The sequence below is a fragment of the Pseudorasbora parva genome, chromosome 16, assembly GCF_024679245.1.
Source record: "Pseudorasbora parva isolate DD20220531a chromosome 16, ASM2467924v1, whole genome shotgun sequence".
In the NCBI taxonomy this organism is placed as follows: domain Eukaryota; kingdom Metazoa; phylum Chordata; class Actinopteri; order Cypriniformes; family Gobionidae; genus Pseudorasbora; species Pseudorasbora parva.
The window spans coordinates 99,644-111,847 of record NC_090187.1 but is presented as its reverse complement, the minus strand read 5'-3'; positions in this window follow the sequence as shown (position 1 = coordinate 111,847).

Here is a 12,204-nt window from a genome sequence, read left to right as displayed (position 1 = left end):
TTTCCATTAACCGCTATAATGCATCTAAAACTATTTTTTTCCTCTCATTCCAAAAAGTGTGCCACGTATTTTGATAGGTTTATGTATATCCCAGCCACTGCAATGCTTTTTTAATGAAGGAGACATAAGCATATTATCCAAGCATTCATTAAAATTAAAAGAGCGAAACGTTTGAATTTGCATGGTGGTCGACTACCTCAAAGTGTTTTTTTTTTGTTTGTTTGTTTTTTAACCATTTCATTATTTTGTCTTGGAACTTCTTCTTTATGAATATGGGTAAAACTTTGTGTTTAGATAATTGTTTGGCCTTCAGAACATCTTAAAAGGCACATATGTAGATCATAGAAATAAAAATTGTTTAGGGGAGCATGCCCTCAAACCCCTCCAACTACCTCACACTGATTACAAAACTATATTACGATACTGGGACATACAATATGGTCATGCAGAACAAGCACACTGATATCTTAACGAAACGACACAAAACGATCAGTTTGTGTGAAAAATTGAGCCTTATTTATAAATATTTTTTTACCTCAAATACAACACTATATCCAACAGCATTTAGGCGCTTCACTTCCGGTAAGGAAGGTCAATAATACACGTGGTGTACGAGATTCTCTTCTGGCCTTGGTGTAAACTACGCCAGATCGTGTGTTATTGACCTCACCGGAAGTGAAGTGTGTGAAGGCCGGTGGATATAGCGCTGTATTTGAGGTAAAAAATGATATAAATACGACTGGATTTCTCACACAAACCGATCGGTTCGCGTCTTAAGTTCGTGTGTGTGTTCTCTAAGCATGTTTTTATTTTTGCTCTCATAGAATTGTTCCCCATTCACATCATTATATGACCGACACACAGCAACGGCTGAGTTATAAATCTTCATTTGTGTTCTCCTGAAGAAACACACACATGCTGATGCCCTGCAGATAAACACCACAGGCTCATTTCTGGCTGAACTAACCCTTTAAGTGTGTTTTTATCAATATAATTATATGTCAAATATGTTGTTAAAGTAAAATATAACTAAATAAAAAAAAATGGGGTCTCGCCCAGGGAGCAATTCAATGTAGAACGGCCACTGTATCTGAGGTTTCAGAGGCAGACTGAGAGGAATGGCCTGATGAAGCTCTCTCTACGAGCCGGACGTGCCATGCCGCGCTGACGGACTTATATGCGCATCAATCATTGTCACGCACAGTCTCACGCAAAGGAAAATAGTGTAAGATAGGCTACTGCATAATACAATTTTAACAAGCAAAATAACACGGCATCACGGTACACATCTTTAGCCATGTCTTTTACAGGGGTAGCCTACTTCAGCGCTGGGAAGATGAATGCGTATTTAAACTGGCTCATTTATGTCGTAGAAACGCACAATTATTTTTGAATTTGGTGCCTTCTAGACTGAAAAAAAGACAGAAAAATCATTTATTTGCTTATTTATTTGCTGTTTGTGATTCCATACATGTTATACCACATCACCATCCTGTATGTTACTATTATGGTGGTGGGATGGACGTCGATAGTGGCCAACATGTCCCCCAATGTCAAAGTCATTCCTACGCCCCTGGATTTATTATTTGGATAGCATTATTTTTTTCTTTGAAATAGACACATAAAAGAATACGGATAAAATAACACTTGCGGAAATAACACCAGCGTTTGGTTGAGAATATTTGTTCCCTTTCGGGGAACTCGAGCTGCGTCGAAACGCTGTGAGAACGCCTCTGCGTTAATGCGTCGTGAAGCGCCTGTAGAACCATTCCATCGGAAAAAAGATCGATCGTCGGCGTGATGACGTCATCGACCGGAAGCTATAAAACGTCCGTGAAAACAAACAGGAACTAGCTTCTGTGCCTTCAGTAAGCGATCTGTGTGAACCTGTCTGTCTATTTGGTGTTTTTGTCTGTCTATTGAAAGAGTTTTTCCACCCTTTGTTAAATATTCCATATATTTTACAAAAAAGAGAAAATAAAATAGATAGAGAAATGGCGAGCGAAAGCAGTAACTTTAAGAGGTGTGTTCATCCCTGCCCACGCTACATCACGAGTGGGGATACACACTCTCTTTGTGTTGCCTGCTTGGGAGCGCAGCATGCCCAGGCAGCCCTCGAGGGGGCTGCTTGCGAGCACTGTGAGCGTATGCCACTGAGAACGCTGCGCTCCCGCCGGGCACTCTTCGAGGAGGGTGCCTCGGCTCGTGTTCCCCGCGGCTCTGGTCCCGCTGCTGCCGAGGCAGAGCGGAGGCTGCAGTCGTGGGGTTCACAATTGGATGTTGCGGAGGGGTTTGAGACGGGCGCTGCCTTATCTCTGCCCTCACCCGCTCCATCCAGCGGTTCTTCTCGGGGCTTGGAAGCACGCATTGCGGTTTCTTCCCCCCCGAGAGAGCCGCCGGTGCTCCAACTATCCAGCTCCGAGGAGGTGGACGTTGAGAGCATCGCGACTGAAGATTCGCCACTTCAGTCTCCTGCGAGTGATGAGCTCGTTGAGGTTCTAACGCGAGCCGTGGCCAGATTAAACATTGACTGGCCCGTAGAAAGATCTGAGGCAGGAAAGAGACGTTCTAGTAAATTAGACGAAAGATTCCTGCCCGCTCGCGCTTCAGAACCTCAGCGGCGGGGCCTGCCATTCTTCCATGATTTGCACACCGAGGTGGCAACATCATGGAGGAGACCGGCATCATACCGTGTGTTCAGCCCTCAGACTACGGTCTATAGTAACATCATGGGGCTGAAGCACTACGGCTATGGGGCGATGCCAAAGGTAGAAGAGACGCTTGCGAGCCATCTCTCGCCTTCCTCGGCATCGTCCCTAAAGGCCCCGACTTTGCCCACCAGACCATTGAAAACAACGTCGGCACTGGTGGGCAAAGCGTACTCGGCGGCAGGTCAGGCTGCTGCATGCCTTCACACCATGGCAATTATGCAGGCTTATCAGGCTGACCTGCTCAGGGATCTAGATGGACGCGATGAAGTGGGGGGTGACGTCATAAATGAGCTTAGAACAGCAGCTGATATAACTCTCCGGGCCACCAAAGAGACGGCCAGATGTGTTGGCCGCTCGATGGCAGCATTGGTGGCTACGGAGAGACATTTATGGCTCAACCCCACCGAAATCAAAGAGAGGGAGAAGAGCTTTCTGCTCGACGCGCCGCTGTCTCCTGGTGGCCTCTTCGGTGACGCAGTACACACTGTCACCGAGAGGTTCCAGGAGTCAAAGAAACAAGCTGCGGCGCTGAAGCAGTTTCTCCCTCTCCGAGTCCAGGTCCCTGGGGCTGCCGCTGACATCAGGCAGCCCAAGCCGAGTACGAGCTCAGCTCACAGGGCACAACAAAAGCAGAGCGTCGCCGCTCGGGCTCCCCCTCAGCGCGGGGACCAGGGGCGGCGCTCTCAGACGAAGCCTTCGAGGGGCAGGGCTGATCTGCGGACAGTCCTGATCGCCAAGAAGGCTTCGTCGAAGCGTTCCTGACGCCAGAAGCGTCAGGACGCTGAGGGTGGTTCCCCCCGTTGGGAAACGGTGCTTACCCCTGCCTACGGTACCCGTTTCCCTACGGCACCCTCGGGGGGCCGCGCTGCCAACCCTGCCGCAATGCCGGGGCGCAGTCGGTCTCCGCGGGCCACCCGAGGGTGGTCCGCACCCCCTTCGGGGGGTCCCCGAGCAGTCAAGTCAGTTGTTCCCTGCCGGTCCGCCGCTTCAGGGCACTGTGCTTGTTGCTCAAAATACACCAGAGGCCAGCCTCGAGAGGCTGGTTCCCTTAGTAGATTTTCTAGACGAATGGAAACGTCTATCAAATATATCTCAGTGGGTCCTGCAGATAGTAGAAAAGGGGTATGCCATTCAATTCAGAAGTCGGCCACCTCCTTTCTGCGGTGTCCTACCTACAGTGGTGGGCCCGGAGCAGGCTCTGGTAATGGCACAGGAAGTAGAGACACTCCTGCAAAAAGGGGCTATAGAGAGGGTTTCCCCTCCCAGCAGGGAGTCTGGCTTTTACAGCCGTTACTTCATCGTGCCGAAGAAGGATGGGGGCTTACGCCCGATATTAGATCTGCGGCTATTGAATCGCTCGGTGGCCAAGCTCAAATTCAAGATGCTTACACTCAGACAGATTGTAGCGCAGGTCAGATCGGAGGATTGGTTTGTCACCATAGACCTCAAAGATGCGTATTTTCATGTCTCCATCCTTCCACATCACAGGAAGTTCCTGAGGTTTGCCTTCGGGGGAGAGGCATACCAATATCGTGTACTTCCCTTCGGTCTAGCACTGTCACCCCGCACGTTCACCAAGTGTGTGGATGCAGCTCTGGCGCCGCTGCGTCTTCAGGGCATCCGCATACTGAACTACATCGACGACTGGCTGATTCTAGCGAATACAGAGCAGATGGCGGTTCAGCATCGAGATGCTGTTCTCGCCCATATGTCGAAGCTGGGGTTGAGGCTGAACGCCAAGAAGAGTGTGCTTTCTCCGGCTCAGAGAACCACTTTTCTAGGTGTGAACTGGGACTCGATAATTATGCGGGCGCAATTATCGCCAACACGCATAGCGTCGATCCTGGCAGCCGCCAAAGAACAGAAGCTAGGCCGAGCCGTCACTGTGAAACAGTTCCAGAAACTGTTAGGTCTCATGGCAGCAGCGTCCAACGTGATACCTCTTGGCCTACTGTACATGAGGCCACTGCAGTGGTGGCTCAAAACACAAGGGTTCTCCCCGAGGGGAAATCCGATCCGCACGATCAAAGTCACGCGGCGATGCCTACGTGCTCTGGTCATGTGGAAAAACCCGGGGTTTTTATCTCAGGGTCCCGTGTTGGGGGCTCATGTTCGTCGCGTAACGCTAACGACAGACGCCTCCCTCACGGGCTGGGGGGCGACCATGAGTGGTCGCTCATCCCAGGGTCTATGGCAGGAACATCAGCGGCACTGGCACATAAATCGGCTGGAGATGCTCGCAGTGTTTCTTGCATTGAAACAGTTCCTGCCCGACCTCAGGGGCCACCACGTACTAGTCAGAACAGACAACACGTCCGTGGTGGCCTATATAAATCACCAGGGGGGTCTGAGGTCTCGTCCGTTGGACAAATTGGCACATCGGATCCTCCTGTGGGCCCAAGGGAAATTGCTGTCAATCAAGGCAGTATATATCCCGGGGGCCCTAAACCAGGAAGCAGACAACCTGTCGAGACAGGGGCCGAGGCCCGGGGAATGGAGACTCCACCCAGAGGTGGTGGAGCTCCTATGGAAGGTTTATGGGAAAGCAGAGATAGACCTGTTCGCTTCGGCAGAGAACTCTCACTGCCCGCGGTGGTTTTCTCTGACCCATCCGGCTCCGCTGGGGCTGGATGCCATGGTACAGGAGTGGCCGAGGCTGCCTCTGTACGCCTTCCCCCCGATTGTTCTGCTTCCAGGAGTTCTGGAGAGGGTAGGCCGGGACGGGGCCCAGGTACTCCTAGTGGCCCCGAACTGGCCGACCCGAGTATGGTTTTCGGACCTGATATCTCTCCTGGAAGGCTCTCCGATGGAGATTCCGACCAGGAGGGATCTACTCTCTCAGGCGGGCGGGAGATTCCTGCACCCACGCCCGGAGATGTGGAAACTGTGGGCCTGGCCTCTGAGGGGGCTAGGCTCATAGAGGAGGGTCTCTCGGCCGAGGTCGTAGAGACCATCCTACACTCCAGAGCTCCGTCCACGAGGAAGCTGTACGCTTTGAAATGGAGACTTTTCTCAGCTTGGTGCAGAGAACGCCAGTGGGATCCAGTTAACTGCCCGGTTGGTACAGTGCTGGAGTTCCTGCAGGAAAGGTTCTCTGCAGGGTTGACCCCCTCCACACTTAAGGTGTACGTGGCGGCCTTGGGCGCTGTCCACGTCCCTTGCAGTGGAGTGTCTTTGGGAAGACACCCTCTAATTACACGCTTCCTTCGTGGCACATTAAGGTTGAGGCCAGTTATGCACTCGAGGGTCCCGGCATGGGACTTGGCCATTGTTTTGAGGGGCTTGTCCGGACCTCCGTTCGAACCTTTGGAGGAGGTTTCGGATAAGTTCCTCACCCTGAAAACTATCTTCCTTTTGGCCATTTCATCTCTTAAAAGGATAGGAGATATTCAGTCCCTGTCAGTAGGGCCCTCATGTCTAGAGTTCGCGCCTGGGATGGTGAAAGCATTTCTGCATCCCAGGCCGGGTTATGTCCCCAAGGTTCCTACGAGCCCACGGGGCCCCATCACTCTACAAGCCTTCTGTCCTCCTCCATTCTTGACGTCAGACCAGGAAAGATTAAATCTGCTGTGTCCGGTGAGGGCACTGGATACTTATGTCCACAGAGCTGCCCTGTGGAGAAAAACTGAACAATTGTTTGTTTGCTTCGGACCCCCTAAGAAGGGGGCTCCTGTATCCAAGCAGAGGATGAGCAAGTGGGTGGCCGAGGCCATTTCACTTGCTTATGAAGCTGCCGGGCAGCCATCTCCTTTGGCTGTCCGGGCACATTCTACCAGGGGTATGGCTGCTTCTAAAGCACTTTTGTCGGGGGCTTCCCTCCATGATATATGTAACGCGGCCGGATGGTCGTCTCCTTCTACCTTCGTCAGGTTCTACGAGCTAGACCTGGCATCTACAGTAGGGGCACAGGTTCTCTCGTAACCGTGTGCGCTTCGGTTTCACACATACGAGACACTTGGTCCTATGGCGATGTGGGTATAAGCGTTCTCACAGCGTTTCGACGCAGCTCGAGTTCCCCGAAAGGGAACGTCTCAGGTTACGTATGTAACCCTAGTTCCCTGAGGGAACGAGACGCTGCGTCGCTCTGCCATACTCCCGGCGTGTCCGTGATCACTTACTTCAGGCTTTATCAGAAGTTAGTTCCTGTTTGTTTTCACGGACGTTTTATAGCTTCCGGTCGATGACGTCATCACGCCGACGATCGATCTTTTTTCCGATGGAATGGTTCTACAGGCGCTTCACGACGCATTAACGCAGAGGCGTTCTCACAGCGTTTCGACGCAGCGTCTCGTTCCCTCAGGGAACTAGGGTTACATACGTAACCTGAGACGTTTTGTTGGTTTTCTATCCTCCTAAAGCTGTCGGTGTTAAATGAGCAGGAGTCTCTTCAGTAGCTCAGCCCATCCTGACAGTGAAGCGAGTGTCCTTCTGATAGTGTGCTGGAAATCACATCATATATCCGTTATTCATCTGCTCATTCACTCAGGTCTAGTTTAGTGCTCTCAAAATCAGTGTGTAAACTATTTGAGTTTTTGGCCTCAAACCTTAAAGTCTCTAAAGACATTAGGCTGATTGGTTGTTACAGAACTATCCGATCTGTTAAGTGCAGTTATTTGTAAGGATACTACTGTTGTTGCTGATCTGAACTGAGACTGGCTGAGGCGATATCAGATGCTTTTAAAGAGCAGTGTGGCCGTTTAGATTGCTCTCAGTTAATTAACACTCCTACTCGGCCAAATCCTAGATGTCCGAAGAAATCATCACTCATTGATTTAATCATGACAGATGCCCCGTTACCGTTTCCTGAAATAGCTGTTTTTGCTAATGATGTGTGTTCACTGCTGTTAGAGATAAGGTGCGCAGGTCTGCACCTCGTTTAGTTGAAAGGCCAAATATGAAGATGTTAGTTGAGCAGGGTTTTTATATATGATTGGTTTTATTTTGACTGGAGTAGAATTAACCCTGACTTATTTTCAGAAGAGTGTTGTTGATCTTCTGATCAGACATGCACCTGTCCGTAAGGGATCACGCCTGGTTTACTTCTGAGGTTTCTTATTTCCTCCACGAGAGAAATGTAGCCTGGGCAAAAGCAAGGAGATCAGATACGGATGCATCGACCAAGCCCACAGGTTTACCGTTGTCTAAGAATGGGGTGTCTCTCCATATCTGAATTTAATAGTTTTAATGAGCATTTTGTGTCGTCTGGGTGTGTGTTTAATTCTGTTGCCCCTAAATTGTCAGACCTGAATATTGTTACTGATCAGGGTAAAACAATTGAGGTAGTTTCATCTTATAAATATTTAGGCTTTTTAATTGATGGTGACCTTTTTTTAAGCTTCATATACAGAAGCTATGTTGTTTTCTTAAGAAATAAATCTTGTTTGTCTTTCTCTGCCAGAAAAAGGCTCGTCGATGCCACATTTCTGCCTACGATTGGTTATGGTGATCTGCTGAACGCTCCATGTCTTCAGATGTTGGATTCTGGTTCATGGAGCTTTAAGATTTATTTTGAATTGTAGACCCGTCACTCATCACTGTACACTTTACTCCACAGTGAATTTGCCCTCTTTGTCAAGTCGCCGGCTGACTCACCTTTATATCTTTATATATAAAGGTCTCAAAGGCATAACTATAGCTAGCCAGCCAACATTTCCATGTGGGCCCCATGTGGGTTTTTGATGGGCTGTCACTTGGGCCCTGCATGGGCAACCCAAGTGGGGCCTGTATAATTTTGTCCATCGGCTCCATATGGGCCCCTTGTGTGTTAGCCCACAGCGGCACATGATGGGTCCATAGTGGGCTCTAAGTGGGGCCCATTTGTGTGTTCATTATAGGGGCCAACATGGGTCCCATATGGGTTCTAATAAATGGGGCCAATGTGGGCCACATACAGAACCCTTATGGGGCCTAAATGGGTTGATGACGGTCTCTTGATGGGCTCATACTGGCCCCATATGGGTAACCCAGGTAGCACCCATTTGGGGCCCATATGGGTTGATGACGGGGTCCAGATGGGTGTAGGGCTCTTATGGGCCACAATGGCAAGAGATTGAAGAGATATAGATGGGCTACCATATTTTCCGTTTAGGTTATCTTATGGTAAACCCCTAAATACAAACATTACATGTAATCCACTAAGTACACTAAAATGTTAAAAGTATCCAATGAACAGAAACCAGTAGTTCATGCTTTAGTTTATTATGCAAGGTTTATTTGGAATAATTTGAAAAATGACTACATTTACAACTTTATAATACAAATGTTTCAAAAGTACAGTCTAAAATAATGTATTTCACAAACAAATAAAAGAAAAACAGTGCAGCTCCTCTGTCATCGCTCTCCAAACAGCCCTTCGAAAAAGACCAAACACTTTAATCAACCATTGAGCCACCTTTTGGTACCCCACGTCAGACAAAAAGATATGGCGAAGAAACGACACACGCTAACTGCAAAATAATTCAGAATTAAGGTGAAGAATTAAGTGTGAAACCATCAGAAACCCTTTAGTCTCCAGCAGCACAATTTTCCAGAACTGCAACCTACCTGGAGTCTCCAGAAGTGAAGGTGTCAGGATCTCAGAGACTTCAGTGAGCTAAAGAATCCTAAAAAATGACCCCACTTAATAAGAATCACAAGCAGATGTGTTGTAAAATACATGGTTATGGTTACAAACCTGTCTTGGAGTATCACCAGCCCTGCAGATGTTGTATGTCTCCCTATATCTGAGGCTACGTCTACACTAATCCGGATCAATTTAAAAATGTTAAAGTCTAAAAAATGAGTTTTCGTCTAAAAACGCTCCACGTCCACACTATCATTCTCAATCGTTTTCCAAAAAGTGTTCATCTACACTGAACCGTCTGAAAACGCTTTCATCCCCGTACTGCGCATGAGCAAATCCATGACGCGTCGACTTGCGTCATTTCCGCTACTCGTTTATACTCATTTTGCGACAATGTCGAGAAAAGGCACTGAGTTTTTTAACAGTATGTACAAACTGACATTAATATTTAACAAGGCTGTCAAAACAGAAAGCATACAAAACAGCTGCTGTACGATCGTTCACCGTCTTGGCTGAATTGGTCACATGACTGCATCACATGGCTAAAAAATCCGTCATCGTATTAAAAAGCCTCCGCTTCACAGTCCACACTACGGCGCGACGGCGGCGTTTTCAAATGTATCCGCTCTGGAGAGCGTTTTCAAAGCGATACGTTTTCATTGACTTAAAACTCTGTCTCCGTGTGGATGGACGGCCAAAATGGAGAGAAAAATATACGTTTTCAAATGAAACCGTATTAGTGTGGACATGGCCTGACACCCATGAGGTGTTTCAGTCTAATGAGCTCATGAGTTGATCAGGTGTGATAGAGGAGGGAGACCTTATATAATTAATTATAAAGTGAAGATCCTGGTGTAACCTACTAATAAGGACTGAGTATTACCAAATCCTTCTTGAGGCATTACAAATTATTTGTAACAGTATTCTAAAGTGTTACTATATTTGGTATATTTTGTTCATTTGTTATTTGAATTAGCACTAAATAAAAAAGGGAAAGCACAGGCAGCTGAGTGAGGAGATGGAGAAAGCTCCTCAGATCTCATGGCTCAGTGGAAACCAGTTTTTCTGTGACAACATAAACATTTATTAAAGATCTATTTAAAATTAAACATTTGAGAATGGAAATATTTCCCTCAATGTGCACACTTTTAGAATAAAAGCTAAAATGGCGCTTTTGATCACAAAATAAACGTTTTTATTGCCTTTTTTCTCTGTATCCTCCTGATGCCTGTTAACACTAAATGGCAGAATATTTGGTCATATTTGCAATTGTGCTGGCCTTTTTAGATTTTGATTAGATTGAAGTCACACTGTGTTTAAGTGTCAAAATAACAATACAAATTATTTCAAGGGTGATATTTGTGTGCTATCTACCCAATCCCCCTCTGGAATCGACTGTGCACTGGTCTTGACTGTGAATGAATTAAACCACTGAGTTCATTTTCAACCCATGGACTCATTTCCCATGAGTGAACCATCTAGGTCCCACATCGGGAGCCCAGCTGGGTTTGTGGGACTTTATTTATTAATATACAAAAAATCTCAAAGTGCTACAGACTTAAAACAATCAACAAAACATTTTAAAAATCAAGCTGCCCACCCGGAGCCCATGCCCAGATGATGCCCATGTAGCCCAGCTGAACCCCATGTGGGACCCACATTCAGCCCATCAAGCTGCCCCCCGGAGCCCATGCCCAGATGACGCCCATGTAGCCCAGCTGAACCCCATGTGGGACCCACATTCAGCCCATCAAGCTGCCCAGCCGGAGCCCATGCCCAGATGACGCCCATGTAGCCCAGCTGAACCCCATGTGGGACCCACATTCAGCCCATCAAACTGCCCAGCCGGAGCCCATGCCCAGATGACGCCCATGTAGCCCAGCTGAACCCCATGTGGGACCCACATTCAGCCCATCAAGCTGCCCACCCGGAGCCCATGCCCAGATGACGGCCATGTAGCCCAGCTGAACCCCATGTGGGACCCACATTCAGCCCATCAAGCTGCCCAGCCGGAGCCCATGCCCAGATGACGCCCATGTAGCCCAGCTGAACCCCATGTGGGACCCACATTCAGCCCATCAAGCTGCCCAGCCGGAGCCCATGCCCAGATGATGCCCATGTAGCCCAGCTGAACCCCATGTGGGACCCACATTCAGCCCATCAAGCTGCCCAGCCGGAGCCCATGCCCAGATGACGCCCATGTAGCCCAGCTGAACCCCATGTGGGACCCACATTCAGCCCATCAAGCTGCCCAGCCGGAGCCCATGCCCAGATGACGCCCATGTAGCCCAGCTGAACCCCATGTGGGACCCACATTCAGCCCATCAAGCTGCACACCCGGAGCCCATGCCCAGATGATGCCCATGTAGCCCAGCTGAACCCCATGTGGGACCCACATTCAGCCCATCAAGCTGCCCACCCGGAGCCCATGCCCAGATGATGCCCATGTAGCGCAGCTGAACCCCATGTGGGACCCACATTCAGCCCATCAAACTGCCCAGCCGGAGCCCATGCCCAGATGACGCCCATGTAGCCCAGCTGAACCCCATGTGGGACCCACATTCAGCCCTTCAAGCTGCCCAGCCGGAGCCCATGCCCAGATGATGCCCATGTAGCCCAGCTGAACCCCATGTGGGACCCACATTCAGCCCATCAAGCTGCCCACCCGGAGCCCATGCCCAGATGACGCCCATGTAGCCCAGCTGAACCCCATGTGGGACCCACATTCAGCCCATCAAGCTGCCCAGCCGGAGCCCATGCCCAGATGACGCCCATGTAGCCCAGCTGACCCCCTGTGGGACCCACATTCAGCCCATCAAGCTGCCCAGCCGGAGCCCATGCCCAGATGACGCCCATGTAGCCCAGCTGAACCCCATGTGGGACCCACATTCAGCCCATCAAGCTGCCCAGCCGGAGCCCATGCCCAGATGA